The sequence below is a fragment of the Silene latifolia genome, chromosome 2 (assembly GCF_048544455.1).
Source record: "Silene latifolia isolate original U9 population chromosome 2, ASM4854445v1, whole genome shotgun sequence".
Classification (NCBI taxonomy): domain Eukaryota; kingdom Viridiplantae; phylum Streptophyta; class Magnoliopsida; order Caryophyllales; family Caryophyllaceae; genus Silene; species Silene latifolia.
This window is the reverse complement of record NC_133527.1, coordinates 140,918,518-140,926,556: the sequence shown is the minus strand read 5'-3', so window position 1 is coordinate 140,926,556 and position 8,039 is coordinate 140,918,518. Positions and strand designations below refer to the sequence as shown.

General features: G+C 35.6%; 1 pseudogene; it reads right to left on the bottom strand.

The window, feature by feature from the left end:
- Positions 1-2,902: 2,902 nt before the first annotated feature.
- Positions 2,903-7,505, bottom strand: LOC141641392 (E3 ubiquitin-protein ligase RZFP34-like; annotated as a pseudogene).
- Between the last annotated feature and the right edge of the window lie 534 nt (positions 7,506-8,039).

Genomic DNA, 8,039 nt, shown 5'->3' with positions numbered 1-8,039 from the left:
TTAATTGCGGTTTTTTTGAATATGTGCTACTTTAGTTCATTCCATCTTGAAAGAATGTGAAAGAAAATCATACCACCATTTATTTTAAACACTTATGATGACCAAGTTTCACAAAATAAGGTTTGAGATTCACCAAATAAGGAAAAGAGCAAAAAGCGTTATTTTAACCACTTATGATGACCAAGTTTCACAAAACAAGATCTAAGATTCACTGAATAAGGTCTGAGATTCACAAAACAAAGTATGAGATTCATCGAATAAAGAAAAGAGCAAATTAGGTGATTTTACCACTTATGATGATCAAGTTTCACAAAATAAGCCCTAAGATTCACTGAATAAAGTATGAGATTCACAAAATAAGGTCTGAGATTCACCAAATAAGGAAAAGAGCAAAAAAGGTGATTTTAAGACCAAGTTTCACAAAACAAGCTCTAAGATTCACTGAACAAGATCTGAGATTCACAAAACAAAGTCTGAGATTCACCGAATAAAGAAAAAAGCAAAAAAGGTGATTTTAACCACTTATGATGACCAAGTTTCACAAAACAAGCCCTAAGATTCACTAAATAAAGTATGAGATTCACAAAATAAGGTATGAGATTCACCAAATAAGGAAAAGAGCAAAAAAACGTGATTTTAACCACTTATGATGACCAAGTTTCACAAAACAAGCTCTAAGATTCACTGAACAAGCTCTGAGATTCACAAAACAAAGTCTGAGATTCACCTAATAAAGAAAAGAGCAAAATAAGTTATTTTAACCACTTATGATGATCAAGTTTCACAAAACAAGCCTTAAGATTCACTGAATAAGGTATGAGATTCACAAAATAAGGCTTTAGATTCACCAAATAAGGAAAAGAGCAAGAAACGTGATTTTAACCACTTATGATGACCAAGTTTCACAAAACAAGCTCTAAGATTCACTTAACAAGGTCTGAGATTCACAAAACAAAGTCTGAGATTCACCTAATAAAGAAAAGAGCAAAATAGGTGATTTTAACCACTTATAATGATCAAGTTTCACAAAACAAGCCTTAAGATTCACTGAATAAGGTATGAGATTCACAAAATAAGGTCTGAGATTCACCAAATAAGGAAAAGAGCAAAAAACGTGATTTTAACCACTTATGATGACCATGTTTCACAAAATAAGCTCTAAGATTCACCGAACAAGGTCTGAGATTCACAAAACAAAGTCTGAGATTCACCTAATAAAGAAAAGGGCAAAATAGGTGATTTTTAACCACTTATGATGATCAAGTTTCACAAAACAAGTCTTGAGATTCACTGACTAAGGTATGAGATTCACAAAATAAGGAAAAGAGGAAAAAACGTGATTTTAACCACTTATGATGACCAAGTTTCACAAAACAAGTTCTAAGATTCATCGAACAAGGTCCGAGATTCACAAAACAAAGTCCGAGATTCACCTAATAAAGAAAAGAGCGAAATAGGTGATTTTAACCAATTATGATGATCAAGTTTCACAAAACAAGCCTTAAAGATTCATTTGAATAAGGTATGAGATTCACAAAATAGGTATGAGATTCACAAAAAAAAAAAAAAAAAAAAAAAAAAAAAAAAAAAACTTTTTTTCGGAAAAAAAAAATTTGAAAAAAAAAATTTGAAAAAAAAAATTCGAAAAAAAAAATTGAAAAAAAAAATTCGAAAAAAAAATTTGAAAAAAAAAAATTTCGAAAAAAAAAATTCGTGATATTGTATTGTATAGTGCGTGATATTGTTTTATTGACTCATGGACTCAAATATATAGGTGGACTCACCGGATCTTGCCTCGCCATAATGAGGAATTTGGTGAGACCGGCCGCCTCGCCATAATGAGGTGCCTCACCGGATCCGGCCTATATATATATATATATATATATATATATATATATATATATATATATATATATATATATATATATATATATATACTAGTTGGTTGCGCGCCGTCTCCCAAGTTATTTTAATCGTTTAAGTTTCATATGCATAATAGCGAATCTTGATTTGGTTTGGTTTTCTATACATTTGAGTGGCGATCAAAATGAAATTATTGTCGTTATAATTTGTTTGATGTTTGAATCGATTGCAAACAAGATCACATTCGTAAATATTTCGTATCTAACTTTGTTGGGAACATGAATATACGCATTTTGCCTAGATAGGTCATTCGATTTACGCTCGAACTTGGTTGGTATTTATATCGTGTTTTTGACCAACTATATTCATTAAGAGTGTTTTTATTGTTTTTTTTTTTTTACAAAGTGTGGGAATATTCTATAGAATTAGGATCATTTGATTAACATAGTACTCTCATCAATTTAGTTTAGTAGCAGACAGATTAACCTTATTTTGGGTGATGATGGAAAGACATGTCTGAGCCTGTTTAGGGAGAAGGTGTGTGCGCGCTTGACAAACTAACACCAAATATGACATTTTATTCGCGTATTTCTTTTACATGTTGATTGTCGCTAAACTGAAACTATTGTTGTTATACTGTATTGATGGTTGATCGTTTCTAAACCAAATTATCGAGGTATCTTGATTGTTGAAGTTTCATGAGCATGTTAACATTGAAATTTTATCTCCATTGTAGATTTGTACGTACATGTTGATTATATTGTTATTTATTGAAGTAGATGAGAAGATATAATGGAATAGAATGAGATCGAGAAATCGAATTTTCATCTATATTATGAAATGGACCTCTTACTATATATTTGGTCTCATAAGATCTATATGTGTAACAATACAAGATAGAGAAATTATGAAAACGTGATTTTTGTCACAAGAAGAGAGTTGACGCATCCTATGCAAAATTCTACGCCATTAGCTATTTAGCTTCATTGACAGCCTTTTGCACGTTTATAATACGGAGTTTGGCATGAATAAGAATCAATTACAACAATACATATACATTAGACACCATTAAAATAATATTGGCTTAAGCTACAGTAAATCAAACCATGAATCTCCATTGAAACAATATGAAACAAATAAGCCTATAACACGCAAAGTCTCAGTAAAAAAAAAATCCTTAAGCGGAAACCTACAAGCCAAAACCTGAACTTCTGGTAAACAAATCTGGCCACAAGCCCAACTTGAGGTGACAGTCGCTCTTCAAGAGCTTTAACTTGTATGTGATCATTTTCTGAAGGGTTGTTGCGTGATGCAATCTTCTCATAGATGTCAGCTAAGCAATTAAGGTCAACAGTTGACAAGAGCCTCGACAAAGCAGCATGTATCCTCTTCCGTGTTCCCATCAGGTACATCGACAACAAATGATTCTACTAATAATGTTCCAGGACTTCCATTGATCGTTTCTGGGCGAACTATGATTACTGATGAGTAGTTCTGCGGTTTTCAAAGTGCGATAAACATTGACTACTTCGAGTTCAGAAAAAAACCTGTACCCATGTTTCATAAGAATTGTTTTATGCAAATATTTTGCTTAGGGAATAACTACAAGAGGCAATTGGGTCTGTTGGGACATCTTCCTAGTGAGGTCAGGCAAAATCAGGTTTTGTCACCCTAATTTCATCGATGTCTCTGACAAAAAGGCAAACGCAAACACCGCAATTAAGGCCATACCAGACCAACCTGGAGCCTATACGACAGGTTGTGTTCGGGTCAATAGCAGGTATTGGCCAGTTCATCAGCTTGTTTCAAGCTCTAGCGGATAAACTACCTAGTTTTTTAAGTTAAAAGGTAAACGCAACCTCATTTGGGTCACTATTAAGTTTATAATTTTCAGGTCATCAAAGGTCGGTTCCGGTTTGGGTTCAAGTGGGGCAAAGGAGGCGGTGTCTGATATCGGTTAGACAGCGGTTAGAGGTTTGATTGGGTAGCTCTAAGAATAACCATGTAAAAGCTGTATAGGTCATCAAAGGTTGCTTCCAGGTTTTCGAGTTTGGTGCTCGTTTTGATGGCTTCTAGTATAGGGCCATATCAGCATTACAACTTCAATCTCAACCTCTTCCTTTTCCATCCTCATCCTATTACAACTTCAACCCCAACCCCATCCTTCTCCTGCTTCTACTTCTTTAAGTAATGATTAGCTAAAAATGAATGACTCATTAACTCGGTGTTAGACAACAAAGAAAGGCAATTTCCCAATAACACGAATAATATTATATCTCTGAAATAAACAAACCTGTTGCTCATCTGAATCCGCGCGATGCACGATGGCGTCCCCGCTAGGCGAGGGTCCGGGGAAGAGTCCCACGACAAGGTGTAATTGGGGCTAGCCTTCCCTTGCCATTTTGGCAAGAGGTCGCTCCAAGGACTTGAACCGTGACTTCACGGTCACAAAGCAACACCTTAACCGGTGCGCCAAGGCTCCCCTTCAAATAGGGCATGTGTACCCGCAATATTTCAGATAATTACCAGCTGAAAGAAGCTGCCAGATAAGGTAAACAACCACAATATAAAAAACAGTTAGAATGAAGCAACTTCACTTTCAACCAAGAAGCAAGCAACTACGAATGTACAAGCGCGATTACTTCTGTTGTACGAAATCGGCAGTTTCACTTTCAAGTAAATTTACAGAGTTTATTTTCCTTAAGAATTCTCTCTTTTTATCTGAAATAGATGTGAAGCATTTAGGTCATCTTGTCAACGGACCAGTTCTTGACTCTATTCAGAATAACCCAAAACCGACATGAATTCTTCTTATTGTATTACTGGTCCAAATCCAAACACAAATTACACACTGAAACCGATCCACAATAATTTTATGCAGTTCAAACCCAAAGCAGACACCCGATCAAGTACTAAATTAGACTATTTTTTTTAATATTCAATTAAATGTATATTTTATCACCCAACAAAGCTTGCACAATATGCAATTTATATTTTGAATGGGCTCATGTCGCTCTTGCATTTGATTTCAATTGGTAATGGATTTAGTTAAAGGTTTAAAAGTAACGGGTTTAGGTGCAGGTTCCTTCAAAAACGGTTTAAGTGCGCGTTTTGTATTTTTATTTTGGATAGAATTCTTCTTTCATGTGAGCCGGTTCTATTCGCTATTGGACTCATTTGTCATCCCTCATATGGCCTAAGAAGGATTTACTCATACTGATTAGGGAAAAGAAATAATAAGTAGAGACCCTTAAAATATTTGTTATGCATAGTTTACAAGAGATCCATCTTGAGTTCTTACCGATAATGCTGCTCCATCTCTTTAGCACACTCTAAATGCATTGTGTGGCCACAAAGAAGCACACTGACTTCCTTTGTTGTATCAAATAAATACTGCAGATTTTAGAGCAGCAACATCGTCAACCAGATTAACACAATCCACATATCCCAAACGACAGTTCTCACATATCTTGCCATTTTCAACATAAGCAAGTATGCAAACAAGAGACGGTGGTTACCTCACAACAAACAGGGCAGTTATGATGCATTACCTTCTCCAAGCATCTATGTTTGCCCTTCATAGCCATTGGATAACAACAACCTAACGAAGGAAGGCCAAAGTCAAATATCATAGAGGCAACATAACAAAGCAAAGGCAGGAATTGACAAAGTGAGATAACAACTTACCACATGATGAACAATGAAAGAAATTCTCTTTGCCGCCAGTCCTGCCCAATTACCAAAATAAAATGAAAAGTGTGTTGCGAAACTTAAAACAATAATTTGACATTTTAATTTAATACTCGGATGACATTATCTCCAAGCTTCAGAAATAAACGGTCCACATTGTGATGGTGTTTATTGTTGTTCTATGTTCTCATATTTATTCATTTCTCGATACAGACTGGTCTTCACACTCGGTCCTAAAGCTACCTTGGTTATTCTGAACTTAAATTTATCACTTAAAAGGGAAGAAAGAAATGACTTACTTTGCTAAGAAAACCAATCAAACTACGAGCGAGATCACAGTCAAACAGGATAACTACTTCAGATACTTTAATTTCCTTGACAAGCAGTTCACTTTACAACGACGAATAAAGAACGCCGGACATCAAGATATACCTGCATATTCCACATTGATCACAGTGGTACTGCTTTTTAGAGGCCTACATGCAACATCAAAGTCATCTTACCAATGTTAGTGATTATGATTTGCGGTTGGCAGCCAAATATGGGATCAAATTGACAAAACAAAAGTTCTTTCTTACATCATCTTCGAAGAAATTGCATTATGAACAAAAGTAATTTCCCATGAAAACCCCACAGCTAATGCAGTTTTGTTGAACCTGCAGCATGTAGATAAAACAAGAGATTGTGTTTACTCTCCTGATAAGAGTTACTCCCTCTGTCCCGGTCATTTGTTGTCCATTTCCATTTTAAGGTGTCTCAGTCATTTGTTGTCCTTTCTATTTTAAGAATGAATTTGATGAGTAATTTGATCATTCACACCCAATTTATTCCACTTGTCATTTAGTAATTGGCCATCTCTCATTTCCTTGGTCTTTGTGCCAAAACCAAAGGACAACAAATGATCGGGACGGAGGGAGTATAAAATTATTCATATCTTGATGCTTGCATTACTTACATCTTGTTCTTCACCACAAAGGGAGCATATCACCTACGAAACCACAAAAAAAATTAAAAAATGAGGCGATTATAATTAATTCATGTAGGAAGTAATATAAACAACTCTAGACCTGACAAACAGGTGAAAGATTTCTCCATGTCAATAAAAAATTTGTGGTTTAAAATTTAGCTTTGTGACCAGAAGCAGATTCTCAGTTTGGCAACCCTTCGGGATGCAAATAAAAGCAAACATTTTCAAAAATGGGTGAAAATTCTTATCCACGATTCCTAAGAAAAAAGCAGGCGAATATCTGTGTATACTAAACTGGTATGAGTACACTGTGAACGTCATGTAACAATTAGCTCGAAAAATAACAGCATCGTAGACTTTGATTACTGACCTTTTATCCCCCAATTTGCTCCCCGGGAAGTACAAGAGTCGCACCAATGCTTCTCGCGACCACCACTGCATCAGCAATCTGCTCGAAAAAAGATTGCAGTATACGCTATAGACTCAATCATAAATACCTGTGAGCACCTTAGACCAACCGATAAGTAGTTGACCTAGCCGTACTAAAGGTCTCAAGTACGATCCATGGTGCTATAAGACAAAATGAATGAAAGTCTTCTCACCATCAACCAAAAGATCCAAATGCTCTAGCACTTAAAATGTGAGAACACAAAAGTCCCCAATTCAATGTTTCAGGCAAGAGCGATTTGAACAAAATCAGTTGGAAGTATAGAGAATAGAATACGTATGAATGATTTACTTGATTCGAAAACAAGAGGATACAAGAGTTTATATAATATACATTGAAAACCTAATGCATTAAACTAGGAAACTAAGGGGTCGTTTGGTTGCATATAGGAATTTGTATTGCCTAGGAAGTCATAAAACACGTGAATTTGGAATTCATGTGAATTGCAAAAAAAATGTTTGGTTGCCATGGAGGAAGTGCAATTCATGTATGCATTCTAACTTACCTAGGAGGGCCTAGGTAAGCAACTTCCTCCATTGTGGAGGAATTTCCAATTCATGTGAATTGCGGTAACCAAACAACATACCCATTTTGCAATTCACATGAATTTAAGTTCCTACATTGTTTAGTGGGTAACCAAACAACCCCTAAATAACTAAACAATCCTAAACCTAAGGTAACAATATAATAAAAGATACATACAAATAATATAAAGATTACAAGGAAATAATTACGTATCCTCAATACGCCCCCGCAAGTTGGACAATCCGGAGGATAGACCAATCTTGGAAAGTATCAAACTAAAACGTGGTCGGGCTAATGGCTTAGTGAGGGCATCCGCCAACTGATCATTAGTATGTATGTGTTGAACCCGAATATCATTGTTGCGGACATGCTCACGGACGAAGTGAAAAGAGATGGCAACGTGTTTCATGCGATAATGAAAGATAGGATTTTCCGAGTAGTGAGTGGCACCTAAATTGTCACAGTAAATAACTGGAACAGAGGTGCTTTGAAGATGCAGTTCAGACAACAGAGACTTCAACCAAATAATTTCGGCAGTAACATCAG